General features: G+C 40.2%; 1 protein-coding gene across 3 annotated transcripts in view; it reads left to right on the top strand.

The window, feature by feature from the left end:
• Positions 1 to 16,762, top strand: part of ntn1a (netrin 1a) — a 176,487-nt gene that overhangs the window by 64,069 nt on the left and 95,656 nt on the right. The gene's annotated exons all lie outside the window — the stretch shown is intronic.

Raw genomic sequence — 16,762 nt, 5'->3', positions numbered from 1 at the left:
AGGGCAGTGGGGATAAGTGGGAAAATGGAGCAGCTCATGACTGAATGACGGAACAGACTTGATGGGCTGAATAGCCTATTTCTGTCTTATGGTCTTAAAAATCTAAATAAGTGTCAGTTTTGTCTAAGAGCAAAAAAAGCATGTTTTTTAAATTGTCAAATTGAGAAATGTTGCAGCAATGATTGTGTTGACTACTTCAGCAAAGACTGGGCTCTACAGGAGCAGGGGACAACAGAGAGCAATTTCTGGATTTCTTCCGTTAACTATACGTAGAGGATGTCAGAAGTTGATGCCATTAATATGAGCAGTTTTTGTCATATTATGTTCATGTATTCCAGGCCAATACATAATATCAGATGTACAAAATAACATCTTCTCTCATTGGACAATTAATAGCCTTTAGTACATCAGGCAACCAAAAGCTGATGACTTGCGTGTTCCATGTCATGCATAATAACCTATTGAGAAATGGCTTTGATTGGAATTGCCAGCAGTTATAGAAGATCATCGACTTAAACTGCCACCGTCAGCAGAGGTCAGACAATGTTAACAATCGAAACTTAGGGACAATCCTAATTACTGCCCAATTCAATTAGGGAAATCTGCTCATGTTGGTCATAAATTTCTAAAAAGTGTCTGAAAAGCTGTATTCAAAGACTCACTTTACACAAACAAGGAGCAAAACATAAATGGTGCATTTATGCGCCATAAAGAATCTTTTTTTCTTTTTAATAAAACATCTATTCTTGTTACTTATTGTGCTGTAGCCTTTGCAGCGAGATCTCCTTTGCTGTGAAACTGGAGACAAAGCCAAGTTGTGCCTTTCTGTTAGCTTTGTGCCAGTGAAAAATCTGCAATCAGTATATTTTAGCTTTGGTGGAAATATTTCTTCATCTCAAGCAAGACGTAGGCTCTGGTATGAAATAATATCCATATTAGTTCTCCGAAGGCATAAAAAAAACTGTCATCGTTTTCTATTCTTTCTCATCATTCTTTTGATAAAAATACTCTTTTTAAAAAAAAAGATTTGAATTTGTTTTTGCGCTTTGCGGGATTTTTGCTTTTGAGATTGGAAACTCAGAAATGTCCCTTGTTCTTGTCTTGTTTGTGGAAATTCTTAAAGATTGAAAGAACCATTACAAATGCGGATTGAGGTTATGTGCTGAATCATTCTTCACAAAATAAATGGATGAAATCGACTGCATTAGCTATCCTCTTGTGGACCTGCCTTGTGACTTGTGCTTTGCATTTGGCTGAGCTGAACTTTGTGTGAGAGATATTAAAGGGAGAAGCAGTAAGGATTGTTGCCTTGGTGTTCATAGGTCAAGTTTTCCCAACTGTTTCTGAAATGTGAGCGTGAAATTTCCAATGAACACATATTTGGCTAAGTGGTCCTGTTTGGAATTTTTCGATGGGTGTATAAATTACAAAACCACTTTCGTAATGTTACATTTCAAATTGAACCCGAAAGTTCTGTACATGCCGTGAGTTTGCAGCTGGCTTCCATGTCTTGAGTCATTGCACCTTCCTCAAGTTTGAGAATGATATAGTAGCTGCAAAACTCTGCAACCTGTAACGCTAAATCAGTCTCATTGATGTCATTGACAGGGAAGTTGAAGGGCAGGAGGGGTGGCAGGAAAAGGAGTTAGGGGGAGGTGTGGGTAATGTAAAATAGTTTCATTTGATTTTGAATCAAGTGTCATCATGTTTATTTTAACATGTATTCAGAAGGAACAAAATACCCAGTTCCTGTAAAATGCAGCAGGGATTATCTTTGGAGATGTTAATATATTCCCATATCATTTCACTTCCATGACCAATTCCTCTGTTAAATTTCACCTAATGATTAATGCACAGTTTGAGGCTTTCATTGTTCTTCTTTATCATCACCGATACTGTATATCCCTGCATTGAGTGCCCTTCACTGAAGGTAACAAATGCCATTTTTTTTTCAATTATGGGATCAAAGTATTACTAGCAAGGCCAGCATGTATTGGCCTTTCATTATTGTTCTTGAGAAGATGGTGAAATGCTACTGCTGCCTTCTCTACTACAATGCATTGCATTTTTCTAGTAACGATTCACTCACTTTCAACCAATTCTGTGCACATTTTGCTGTCATTTATTAAAACGAGATCCTGGAAATTCATGTGAAGCACCAAAGTCTCCAGATGCAGTGATTATAGTCAAAACACAAAGCTGGAGAAACTGAGCCTACTTGATATAACAAAGATCACCAACATTCCAGGCCCGAGTCCTTCATCAAGGTATAAGCAAAATGTTGGCAAGCACCCAACCAAAATATATGGGGAGAAGGGTGGAAGGGCAGAGAGTGGCAGGAGAATAGTCCCACAGGCACAAGAAAAAAACTGGGGGAGGGGAAATGGCTCCGTAAATGGGGAGAGAAGGGAGTGGAGAGCTGGAGGAAAGGAGGCAGGGAGATGGGGAAGAGAGGGAGAACGGGGAGTAGTCTAGCAGAAACCTGAGAAGTTGATGGAGAGTGCCAAAATGGAATATCAGGTGTTGCTCCTCCAATTTACAGATGGCCTTGGTTTGGCAGTGCACGAGGACATAGGCAGACATGTCGGTGTGGGAGAAGAATGCAAAATTGAAATGCTTGGCCACTGGGAGTTCCCTGTCACTGATGTGGACAGAGCGAAGGTGCTCAGCAAAGCGATCTCCCAGTCTGAATCCAGTCCCTTTGATTTAGAGAAGGCCACAACTGGAGTACCAGATGCAGTAGATGACTCCCTCATATTCTCAAGTGGTTTCACATGGAAGGACTGTTTGGGGCCCTGAATGGTAGTGAGGCAGGAGGTATAGGTATACATGTGGCACATACTTTGGATGCAGAGGAGGGTTCCAAGGGGGCAATTAGTAGGAAGGGATGAGTGGGCGAGGGAGTCACAGAGAAAGTGGTCTCTACGAAAAGTGGTGAGGGGAAGATGTGTCTGGGATCATGTTGTAGGTGACAAAAATTGCAGAGGATAATATGTTGGAAGTGGAGGCTGATGGTGGGTAGGTGAGGATGAGGGGCATCCTGTTTTGTTGCATCCAGGGTCAGAGGGGGCCAGGTCAGATGTTTGAGAAATGGAGGAGATGCAGATGAGGGCTGAGTTGATGGTGGTAGAGGGGAAGCAATGTTTTTTTGAAGTAGGTGGACATCTTGGATGATCCTCAACAAGGAAGCAGATACAACAGGGACAGACACTTCCAACAATCCTAGCAACTGCCACAATTACTTCGACAATATCTTTTCAGATCCAGTCGCCTGTAAGGATTCCATTCCTTTCTTTAAATTCCTCCATCTCTGTCACATCCCGGGACAAGGACTCCATGCCAGATCATTATAGATCCACTCCTTCAAACAAACAAAATAGCTTCCCCTCTACCAGCATCAACTCAGCCCTTTCTCGCAACTCCTTCATATCCCACACACCTGCTTTGGACCCCTCCACCTGTAGATGCAACAAGATTCCCCTTGTCCTCACTGGCCTCCACATCCAACGCATTGTCCTCTGCAATTTCCACCACCTACAACATGATTGCACCATCAGATACATCTTTCTCTCTTCACCTTCCGTAGGAATTGCTCCCTCCATGATTTCTGCATCCATTCATCCCTTCCTACTAATCACCCCCTTGGCACCTTACCATGTGACCATGGGAAGTGACACACTTGCTTCATCACCTCCTCCATCACTACCATTCGACTCCTTCCAAGTGATTCTTCCATTTCACTTTTGTGCCCCACTTTGCACACCAACATGTCTGTCCGTGGAATCATGAACTGCCAAACCAGGGCCACCCATAAATTGGAGGAGCAATGCCTAATATTCCATCTCTGGACACCCTCCAATCAGAAAGCATTTATGTCAACAGTTTCTCCCTCTCTTCCCTATCCTGCTGTCACCTTTCCTCAACTTTCCACCCCATTCCATCTCCATTCACAGAGCCATCTCATTCCCCTCTCCTATTTTCTCGACCTCTTCCTCCCTTATCCACCTATTACCTCTTGCCCATGGGCCTGAGCTCCTCTCTATGCTCTTCCCCCACCCCCACCATTTTATTCAGACACCTGCCTAAATTTGGCTCAAACCTTGATGAAAGGCTCAGGCCCAAAACATTGGTTCTGTATCTTTGCTATGTAAAGTATGCCGTTTGACCTGTTAGGTTTCCACAGTATTGTGTTTTTACAATTGGAAATATGTTTTACTGCTTAAAATAGGTTTTAAAACATGCTAATTGTGGTATCAAGCTAAACCAATTACTCATGATTGAATATGGACTGGAATTCTTTCTTGTTTCTTTGCCATTCAATAAGATTACAGTTAATCGTTTACTTCGATGAAACTTTCTGTTTGCTCCCTTAATTTCCAAAGATCTATCCTGTGTCTGACTGGAATATATTCAGTGACGGCCTTCTTGGGTAGTGAATTCCAAAGATTCACCTCCCCTCTCGGTGATGAAAGTGACATACACAAAATGACAGTTGTTTATTTTCTATCAATCTTTTTCCCACCACTGGCCTCGCATATTGTCTTACAATTTTTTTTCGGTATGCATGCTCGAGTCCAAATAGTAATTTTTAACTCTGTGGCAGCCGCAATTCGTGAGCTTCAGAGTCTTGCTCCTGGACTCAAGCATGCAGGTTATACAGATGACCTGGTGGATTACTGAGTGGATGTTGCCTTTTTGATGAGCAGCTTGTTTAAATCAAAGTAAAACATTAATTGGAAATGTTTGAAAGTTAAGTTTAACATTAACAATGTTAAATGTTTTAAGTTTCCCAAATAAAAGTTTTATCTTTAAAATAATGTTTGGCTACAATTATGGGTCAAATTGGAACCTTGTCTAATTTGTGACAGTACCGCACTGTGACTTGTAGGAAGTCTATCCAGCATTATTTCTGATAATGCTGTGATAAAACAACAGCTTACATTTATTTGGGAATTTAGCCCTCTGGTAAATATGCTGGTAAATATGTGAACACAGTAAAACAGACTGGCTGCACAATAACTTCCATCCACACGGGAAATATCTCAAAGGATAAAAATCCTAAATTCCAGAATCTAGAAGCTGCAGTTTTGTTGACAGCGTGAGTGAAGCACCAGAAACAATGTTGGTTAGATTAAATAAAAATCAAAATGCAATCCTGTCAGATTTTACCAAAACTTCCAATTTAAACTGCACCAAAAAGTCCACTCTTTTCTCAAAGGTGAAACAGCTGTCAGATCAAAGCTTTCAAGAGGGCAATTCCCCAATTTACATTACTACTTTTAATTTATTCATAAATTCTTTTTGAGGTTAATGGTTGTGGTCTTAATTACCTGCAATGAACAAACACTGTGTGAAGAGATTCTAATTCAAAACAGGATGCACAAAGGGATCCTGCCGTTGTCAGGCTTTCTCTGTAAAGGCTAAAGTTAAGCTACATATCTTGAAGGAAGTGAAGCCACACCAATGACTATATTTGTGTTAATTTAGAATGCATTACTTCTGTGTTGTCACTCTGGTCGGTGACAATATTGCTTTCATAAATAGGGAAAAAAGGCATTGACTGGCCTTGGCCACATTGATTGTGTGAAGAAGGGGAAACTGGCTGTTAACTCCCTTCCTGCAGCTTGAAGCCATCTCCTGGTAAGCTGAACAAGAAGTCATTTTTCTGCCATCTGTGGAGATGTCAGTGGCGTGGCTCTTGCGTAACTTCCAAATGAGCACAGGAGTGTGGAATGTGGAGGGGGAAGCGGTGCAATGAAAAAATGTTCACAAATCTGCATGGTTTATTCCAGACATAACAAAGAACAGCAATGCTTTTTTAGGTATTGACAACAACAACATCCATTCACACCATTTACAAAACAGCACAGAATTTTTTTTAAGGTAAAATCTGGTGAATGTGATTAATATGGATGGGTCCTTGATGGAGCTGAAGGGCTGTTTCTGTACTCTAAAGCTCAAACAAAAGAAAAGCAGAATGTCAGGTAGCATCTGTGCAAAGAAAAACAATCAATATTTCAGGTCAAAGACACTTCCTAATGTCACTTGAAGACATTGAGTGACCTCAGGAGCTTATTCGAAAATATATCAAAAGCTTACTCGAAAAAGAAAAAAACACACACACACCTAGACATATATAATTTAATAAAAAGATTGTGAGGTGGAGAGATTAAGGAGAGAATTCCAGAATTTGACGGAGTCCACAATTGGCTTAACATGTATGTTTTGAAAGGACCTTGGAGAATATTTGAGTGAGGAAGGGAAAGAGAGTAGAGGGCAATGAAAACAAGCTTGAGAATGTTTAAATCCTGTTACTTAGCCAAAGAACCAGTACTTTTCAGTAAGCACTGAAATGTTGGGTGCATGAGGCCATGTAATTAGAACATGGAAAATTAATGCCTCTTTTATTTAAAGGAATGTCAACCAAGCGTGGACTGGAATACTGACCGCTATGACCACTTTTTTTTGTTTTCCACAATACCATACAGGAAAGATGTACGCATGATTTACTGAAAATGAATCACTAACTTAATATTGCACCATATTGTGCGTTTATCACACAGGATACATGGCAGGGACAGTAGCAATACAAAAATCAGACACAAGTTATGAGGCCAAAGTCATGTGTTGTGTATTTTTCTGTAACAAGACCATCTGCTGAAATTGTGCACTTAATTTCCAGCAATTTTTTCTTTAGTTTTGGTTTGCTTTGTTGTGAGGCAGTTGAACTGCAGATTGCTGTTACAGTAAAGGGGGCCCCCCACTCAGCCCAGAATAGAAATTTTCGTAGAAATGTTTAGTGTCTCATTCCATTGCTGGTGCTAGGGAGAGGTTTTTAACTACAAGTCTGTCAATAGCAGAGTTTGATCATGGCTGTCCAGTAGAAAATTAGGTTACCGCTCAGAAAACTGCATCCTGATGTCACTAGCAGATAAATTTCACTTCAATTACCATCAGACCAAAGTTATGTCTGAGATATAAACTATTTCCTGTACTTTCTGATACCAATGTCTGGAAATATTTACATTCCCAGTGTTAACTCTGAAATTGAAATCATATTTCAGTAAGTAACATAAAATGTACAGGGATTTAGGATTTTTAAAGTATTTTTGAGAATGATGAGTTGAAAATGAAAGAGGTGCAATTGTATGATTGGACGGACACACAAGATTGATTCCCATTGGGACTTTCTGGGGCATGTCGTTCAGAAGAGAGTTTGAATCCCTTGCACGGGACCCAACTGCACACAAAGAACGATATTCAGGAGCGATGTGTAAACTGCCACAACTTCAGTGCCAAATGAAGGCAGGATACGTCCTTTCCCTGGTTGAAGTGAGAGGAACATAGATATTCCACTTGACATGTGGGTCTAGTCTTGGGTCTCCCCTAATTTGGGCTAAACCTCAACACTACAAGTAGTCCCCGACTTACGACCGTAATGGGGACCGAAGGATTGGTTGTAACTCGGATTGGACCCAAGTCGGATACACCCCACCATGTGTGGCTTAATGAGGTCTTAAAGCAATTTAAAAAAAAGATTTTTAACAAATGAACCTTTAATGAAGAATGTCGACATATGTACAGTACGTTAAATAAAAATACTCACATAGGAACTTCTAGTAAATTATAAAGTCATTGGATTCTGGCTCGGGTTGTTGACAGGAGAGGGACTTTGGGCTGCCATCAGGAGCGGGGATGGTCGGTTTACTAAAAATTAATTTGTGTTTTAATTTCAACTGTAACGACAACAACTTATTTAAATCCCGATTTAGAGCGACCCTGCTTTTTCTGCAATACTATTTATTTGACCCAAACCATTGTGTTGTAACGAGGTTCCACTGTATACAGAACTTTTAAATCAAAATATGTACTTGTACAGTAATTTTAATTTTAAAAAAGTTTTAAATTCGGTCCTGTGTGCAGGTGAACGTAACTCGCATGGGTGGGAAGTCGAGAACTCCCTGTATGTCCTCCTACTCTCTTCTTTCCCCTACAAATCTTCTTAGCCTCCCATACCAGCCCAATGTCAAAGAGTAACAAAGGGATAGTCAATTTTCCAGACTCCATCAATAGATGTTTGCACCTACTCTGGGGAAGAAGTCTACAAGTAACCATGTAATTTTGTTGAAAGTTAAAATAACACATTTTCTCCAACAAAGACATTTAGTATCGGGACAATGTTCCTGTTTTTGTGGTGCAACTTATCAGTATTGCTGTAATCTCCAAATAATGTGCAGGCAGAAGTGAACTGAAGTTTTTCAACTTTTATATTGATATTTGTTTGGAGCACTGAGATGCCAAATACAATAAAACGTGAGCTGCCCAACTCCTTCACCTCCTTAACATGCAATGAGATATTTCTGAGACAAAGACGATCACTTGGGCTCATCAGTTCCGTAGAGAGTTAAGACAACACCTTGTACTATGTTAAACCTGCTTTTCTTACAGACAAAACATTCCTGGAAAACATTCCTGGAAAGACTAGATAGTTACATGGGTAGGAGAGGACTGGAGGGGTATGGACCGGGTGCTGGTCAGTGGGACTAGGAGGGTGGGGATTTGTTACGGCATGGACTAGTAGGGCCGAACTGGCCTGTTCTGTGCTCTAAGTGGTTATATGGTTAAATTACTCCATAGACACTTTAGGCCCTCTTTTTTAAAAAAAAAAAGATCCAGTCAACAGATTTTTTTCCTCATCTCACTGAACTGAACCATGGCAATATTGTCATCGCTGGCTGCCTTCCTGGATGCTCTTTGCAAAATGAGGAAAGAAGGCAGTAAATGTTTGAGATGCCAGCAACAAAGCAATCTACCCGAATCATCACTGTTGGAATTGACCTGTCGATTCTTGAAACTGTCTTCCTATCGAGAGACTATAACAGGGACGTAGAGTTGTGAAAAAAAAATTTCACTGTTGATTAAAGTTTATTTCGCCCCAAGGATAACTTCTTTGAAAAATTAGCTTCAAGAAAAAATGAACTTATTGTCAGAGTACAGACATGGCATCACATACAACCCTGAGATTCTTTCTTCCTGCAGGTGAGGCAGAATGACCAAAAAGAATGTGTGCATGTAAACAAACTGACTGTGCAATACAGAGAGGAAAAGATCAATAAAGTGCAAAAGAAAGAGTTCCTGATTGGGTTTGTCATTGAAGACTCTGATGGTGGAGAGGTAGCAGCTGTTCCTGAACCTGGTGGTGTGAGTCTTTCCTGATGGCAGCAACGAGAACAGACCGTGTGTTGGGTGGTGCGGATCCTATTGATTGCTGCTGCTCTCTGATGGCAGTGTTCTCTACAGTGGGGAGGGTTTTTGCTGCGACATTCTGGGCTGCATCCACTACTTTATGCTTGGCTTCATGCTCAGGGGCATTGGTGTCCCCAAACCAAACTGAGATGTGGTCGGTCAGGACACTTTCCACCACACATCTGTAGAAATTTCCTAGGGTTTCCAATGTCATATCAAACCTCCACAAACTCTTAAGGAAGTAAAGGCGCTGATTCTTTATGATTCCTTTAGTGTGTTGGGTCCAGGAAAATCCATGAACTTAACTTTATTCACCTTCTCCACCTCTGATTCCCCTAATGAGCATGGATCGAACACCTCTGCTTTTCCATAATTGTCCATAATTTGATAAGTGTAACTTGACTTTATTTTCCTTTTTTTTTTTGCTTCATTTCCAAATTGCTCTGTGAAATCTCTTTGCAAGAGTACCTGACAATTACCTTAATTGTATGTATAAATTCTGTTATATGGCGAGCTCTCCACTGGCCACCGTGATAGAGGTGCACCAAAGAAAAGGTACAAGGACTGCCTAAATAAATCTCTTGGTGCCTGCCACATTGACCACCGCCAGTAGGCTGATATCGCCTCAAACCGTGCATCTTGGCGCCTCACAGTTCGGCGGGCAGCAACCTCCTTTGAAGAAGACTGCAGAGCCCAACTCACTGACAAAAGACAAAGGAGATAAAACCCAACACCCAACCCCAACCAACCAATTTTCCCCTGCACCCACTGCAACAGTGTCTGCCTGTCCCGCATCGGACTTGTCAGCCACAAACGAGCCTGCAGCTGACGTGGACATTTACCCCCTCCATAAATCTTCGTCCGCGAAGCCAAGCCAAAGAGAAAGTGATAGGAAGGTAAAAAGTTTCAGTAATTCCCAGAATTTATGCTGGTGAATTCATGAGGTTGGAACAGTTTCTCCATTCATTTGAAAGAGATTCAGGAAGGTATTAGATATTTGGAATCTATTTGAGTTAACTGAAATTAAATGTGTATTTTTAAATGTTTCCACACATTTTAGATTTTTCCATTAAATGATGTAGATAGATCTCCCAGCTATCTGAGCCAGTAAATAATTAATTGTTCTCTGGACAGGATTTGTTATTATTCCATCTGATACAACCAGACATGATACACTGAAGGTCCATCACTGCACAGGGTCCAATTAAGAATTGATCTGGGATTTTGCATTAAATGACACCAATGGATCCACAGGAGTTGTTTTTGAAATTGTTATGTAGGTCAAATGTTAACATGAGTAGCTCATCACTGAAGGGAAATTTTGAGCTATTAATTCCTTTTTTTAAATTTAAGGATATTGAGATTTTAAAACTAATGATTTGAAAGCCTGATTTGAGACCTACCTTTCTGACCATGTTTTTGATCATTTGTCTAAATATCTCCAGATGTAGCTGGGTGCTAAAACTGGTTCGAGATTCATTCTCTGAGATGCCTTGGGTCACTTTACAATGTTAATGCTTCCCTATAAATGCAAGTTGTTTTTGTTGGATTGCTTCAGATGTTGTATTTTTGTTAAATAATTTACTCCCATCAAGATGATGCAAAGCCCATCAATGAAGACAGAAAGATAAAGATCCTAAAGAAGGATCCTGAGAAGAATACAGATTGAGAGGATCCCAGTCCATGTGCATTGCACTACAGCAGGGCACATCCCTTGGTAAATGCTATACCTTGGGCACTAAATGAAACCTTATCAGCATAATTTGATTAGTGTATCACAGATAATTAGTTCTGTCATTTAAATTCCCTCAGGGCATCTGCAGCACCAAAGAGTAGTCGGTGTGAGCTGCTAGTTTCCAGAGTCAATACTAATTTGAATTAATCCTTCAAAAACTGGAAAAACATCCCATCAAATTGTTTGGGAAGGAACAATGTAGTAGCTTTTGGATTATTGTAATGAATGATCCAAATGTTTGTTCACTAAGTGCAATATTATAAAATTAACACATACAATGTGTTTGACATACCTAACCACGTCAGTGTACATCCTGTCTCCGCAACCTTTAAGATTTTATTGACGCACTTCTGATCTTGACAGTTGCTAATGTTGTCATAAAAGTGATGGAGAGGAAATAATGGAAGATTAATTGAAGGATTTCCAAGCACACATTCAACTGAATGGAAGCATAGCTGATGCATGTTGTTCAGGATGAAGACAAATAGGCATATAAATATTTAATAATAATTTAAACATAACATGATCAGAAGGATTGCAGTTTTGACAGTCAAATCCACTAACACATAGCGAGCTCTCAATGAGACTTCAAGGTAGATTAAGAAGCTTTTGTGTATCAGAGTCAAGATTCAAAGCAAATATCCTCAGTGATGCCCCTTGTTTGCAATAGATAATATCATGGGTTTGTTTAATGGAAAATCTTCAGATTATTTTACTCTGCAGGAGTGTATCACCTCTAGCAATCCATCAATATTTCATGACCGTTGGAGGCAAAACAAGACAACCAGGGTAATCTCAGATGTGATGAGTGAAATGACTAGGGAGGCAGGCCTTTGAGTATCAAAGGATGAAAGAAAATATATGGAAAGGGAATCCAAAGTGTTACTGCAGAGTTACATGATGGAGACATGATCTGAAATCATAAGGACTTTCTAACTAATGTATAGAAACACCTTCACACAAAGTGTATCAATGTTTGAATTTCTATGTAGAGAGAAGTATCAAAATCCAGGGAATTTAAAAAAAATAGAAACAAAGATTAGTACTTGAGAAGGATGATAGAAGAGCTTTGGAGGGGGTGGGGATTCTGACTGCATGAACAAATATAGGCACATCCTCACCATGTCCAGAGGTGCTATCCTTCTGGACAGCTGCCACAGTTCAAGATTGATACCACAAACTGCAAAAAATATTGACCTCTCTCGCAGGAATGTCAGTACATCCTTTGATATGATTGCAGCAGAACATAGCTAAGTTTTGTCTACTAACTGTCCTGATCCTATTACTGTTTCAGAAGGTAATTCTCATGTAATTTTATCTCCATTGGTGTTAAATGTATCTTGTTTCTATTAGATAATGGTTGACGCAGAAGACAGGTATATAAAGGTGACCGGAAAACCGCTCCCATCATGCCCAATACCTGAAGACTCTCATTTTCATTATTACTCACCAACATGGCATATGAAACAATTTTTGTGCAAGGGTACAATAGGGCTTTATTCAGATGCAGGAAGGAAGGGAAAAGGAGACCCAAAAGTTGTTTTGTTTTTATTTGTTTTAATTTACAATATGGTAGAAGCCAATTCTGCCCATTGAAACCCATGCCTCCCAATTTGTCCCAATTAACCTACAACCCCGTACGTTTTGGAAGGTGGGGAGAAACTGGAAGAAACCCACGTAAGACATGGGGAGAATGTACAAATTCATTATAAACAGCAGGTCAGATTCAAACCCCGGTTGTTGGTGCTGTATAGCATTGCGCTAACTAGAGTTTTGAAAAATGAAATATGAAACTACGAGAAAATTATGAGAGGACAAAGTGTAAGCTATTAAAAGACACAAATGCAAAAGATAAATATGTCTGTGAGATATTATGATTATTGACGGCCTCAATTTAAGATGTGAAACACAAAAGGACACTGATCATGAGTTAATTGTCTTACACATTGCACAGAGAACATCTGCACTGAAATTTTTACTTGCTGCCACCAAATAGGTACTTGCAAAGAAAAACTAGAAAGGTAAATTTTCCTTCTCTATGACAATCCTTCTTTAATTTCTCCTCACAGTTCAGTTGCCCAATTTCACCCATCTCCCATTTGGTTATCTGTGTCAGCCCTCCCTCACCAATCTCTCCAAACCTTGGATACCCATCTAAGTTATAATGACCAGAAAAGCAGAGACCATGGCAAGTACACAATGGGAGCTTAGTATTCCATTGGGAGCTATTCCTTTATTTATGCATTGGAAGATTTGTCTGCCACCTTCATCAGTCAAACATTTGACCTTTTCACTGAAGCATCTGGATCAGTTTCGTTTGTTCACTCCTCCAGTCAACCTACATTACAGTTGTCCATTTCCCTTACAATGCCTTTTGCAGATTAAACAATGTCTCCCAATTCCCAATCAAATATCCCAGTTAGTTCAGATTCCTTTCTTTCATATGTTTGTTTTCTGCAACTTGCAGTTCCTATCCTAGTTTTGTGTCCTTGGCTATTTTATTTCTGTCCCCAGGTTGTTTCTAGAACATTATTTTCCAGTACAATATTGGGCCAGGTCACGATCCCAATGGCACTATAAAATCGCTTCTTTCATTCTGAATTAATTCCCTATCCCTTTCTGCAGATTCAGCTCATTTTTGAATCACTCCAGATGCTTTTCCTATTCTGTGTTTCTGGCCATTTTTTTTTAACAGTGAGAAGGGGGTGTTCTAATCTACTGCCAAAATAGGATCAATTTAAGATTAACCATACAGCAAAATATCCTAGCTCAAACTGTTTCCAATTAAAATGTTGATTACACTGGACAGCAAATTTGTTCAAAATGTTTTCTTCATGAAAAAAAAAATTGGGGACTATGAAGACAAGTTTAAACTGAACACAAAAATAACTTCACATTTGCTGTATCATGTAGGAGGTTGGAGAAACATTAAATTAAATTTTATTGAATTTAGCAAGTCATATATAATGACGCCGATACATTGCGTCAGTTGAACTGATCTAAAAAAATGTTGTTGCTGATGTTCGTTTGTACTCAGCATCTGATGCCTAATGTGCAGATGTCTGACAATAGTCGGCCAGCATTGTAGGATTCCAATTGACCTGATAGCATGGTCACAATGTCCTGGTGAAACCTTTCACCATGTTCGTCACTGATTGCACCAGGGAAGACGTCCAAGTGTGAATGGAGAAAATGAATTTTCAATGATATGTTGCACTTCGTGGTTTTGTGTGTTTGAAGCAGACTTAAAATAGGACAGAAAATCACAAAAATAGATTTAATCTAAAAAAAGATAGGAATTTTTAAAGGTAATTTTCATGATCAGCAGCCAAAAAATCCATAAAACACACCCAAAAGTGTCAGGAAGCAAAATCTTCAATGTCCAGTGTTATTTTTAAGGCAATAGCCCAGTTGAATATAGAACATTCCAGTGCAGTATGGGCCCTACTGCCCACGATGTTGTGCCGACCTATGAAAACCTACTCCATAAAAATCTAATTTTTCTCTACTCGCATGCATAACCTTCCTGTGCCAGTCTGAGTCTTTTGAATGTCTCTATTGTACCACCACCCCCCGGCAATGTATTCCAGGCACCCATCACTCTCTGAGTAAAAGTCTAACCTCTGACATCTCCCCTGAACTTTCCTCCACTAACCTTAAACCAATGTTCTCTGGTATTTGCTATTGTTGTTCCTGAAAACAATATGCTGGCTGTTCCCTCTGTCTAAGCCCCCCCATAATCTTGTATATATCTGTGAAGTCACCTCTCATCCTTTGTTGCTCCAAAGAGAAAACCACTAGCTCTGTCAACCTTGCTTCATCAGACATGTTCTCCAATCCAGGCAACATCCTATTAAATCTCCATCCTTCTTGTAATAATGTGACCAGAAATGAACATAATACTCCATGTGGTCTAGATTTTTCAGTTCAACATTACCTGATGACTCAATCACAAACTAATGAAAGCCAACACATCACATGCCTTCTTAAACACCCCATTAACTTGCATGGCAACCTTGAGGGATCTATGGACCTGGAGTCACTATTCTTCCACATTGTTAAGAATCCTGCCATTAACACATAGTTTGCCATCATGTTTGACTTTCCAAATTGTATCACTTCACACTTATCTGGATTAAACTCCATCTGCCATTTCTCTGCCTTACTCTGCATCCTGCCTGCATCTAGTTGTGACCTATAACAACCTACTACATTTCCACATCACCTCCAAACTTTGCATTAACTGCAGACTTCTTGACCCACCTTTCTCCATCTTAATCCAAGTTGTTATAAAAATCACAAAGCTCCTTGTATCCCATGCCCCATGACTCTCTGAATGAATCTATCATGGGGACCTCGACAAATGCATATACACCACATTTAGACCATAAGACAATAGGATATAGCCACAGAAGTATAGCATTCAGCCCATCAAGTCTTCTCTGCCATTCCATCATGAGTTGATCTACTATTTTACTTAGCCCCACTCCCCCGCCTTCTTCCCATAACCTTTCAGTTACCTATAAATCTCTGCCTTAAATACACCCAACCACAGCTGCCCGTGGCAGCAAATTCCAGAGGTTCACCACACTCTGGCTAAATAAATTCCTCCGCATCTCTGGTTTTAATGGGTGCTCCAATCCTGAAATTGTGCCCTCTTGTCCTTGACCCCTCTATCATGGTAAACAATTTTGCTACATCTGCTCTGTCCAGGCCTTTCAACATTCAAAATTCTTGTATGCGGTCCCCCTCATTCTTCTGAACTCAGTCCAAGAGCCATCAAATGTTCCTCGTATGCTAATCCCTTCATTCCTGGAATCATTCTTGTGAATCTTCTCTGAACCCTTTCCAATGCCAGCACATCCTTCCTTAAACAGAGCCTAAAACTGTACCCCGTACTTCAAGTGAAGCCTCACCAGTGCCTTATAAAGCCTTAACATCACATCTCTGCTCTTGTATCCTATTCTTCTGGATATGAATACCAACACTGCATTCACCTTCTTTACCACCGACTCAACCTGAAAGTTAACTGTAAGGGTAATCTGCGCAAGGACTCCTCTGAATTTTGAATTTTCTGCCCATACCTATAACAATCTGCCCTTTTATTCCTTCTACCAAAGTCATGACTGTACGCTTTCCAGCATTGTATTTAATTTGCCACCTCTCTGCTCATTCTCCTAGTCTATGTGCCTCTCTGCAGCCTGCCTCTTTCCTCATCCCCTCCATCTATCTCTGTATCATCTGCAAACGTAGCCACAAAGCTGATGCAGGTGATGGCTGCTGAGAAGGCACAGATGGAAGTGCACAAAGCCCTGCTCTCCTAATGCATTCTCGCCATGATTCAGATCACCAGCTGAATCTGAGCTAATTTGGGGCTCTTTAAGAGCAGCAACTTAACAGGGTGCAGTTAGATGTTCTCATTGAGCGGCAGCTTGTTATCTTCAAGGAGCAAAATGGCCTGCAGCATGTGGACATTTTCCATGAGCATGGAGATGCTACACTTCACCCTAGTGCTCCCCTGCAGGAACAGAATGATGGTCTCTCTTCTATAGGAGGAGAGATCTGCCACCTTTTCACTTACGCTCTTTACTTTGAGCAGAGTCCAGATCAATTTGGAAGAAGTCTTCTGGTGATCCATCCCATAGGAAGATTTATTTTCAGTCAGTTTGTGAGGTTTATACCCCACTCCTCAGAAAGGAACAGCTTGTGCATGAATGGATTTTAGGTGAGTAGGGGGTAGCACTGATCCAGACCTACCCTCTTGACATCCCCCTCCCAGAT

The sequence above is a fragment of the Narcine bancroftii genome, chromosome 3 (genome assembly GCF_036971445.1).
Source record: "Narcine bancroftii isolate sNarBan1 chromosome 3, sNarBan1.hap1, whole genome shotgun sequence".
NCBI lineage: Eukaryota > Metazoa > Chordata > Chondrichthyes > Torpediniformes > Narcinidae > Narcine > Narcine bancroftii.
The sequence above is the reverse complement of the archived record's forward strand: the minus strand, read 5'-3'. Positions and strand labels throughout refer to the sequence as shown.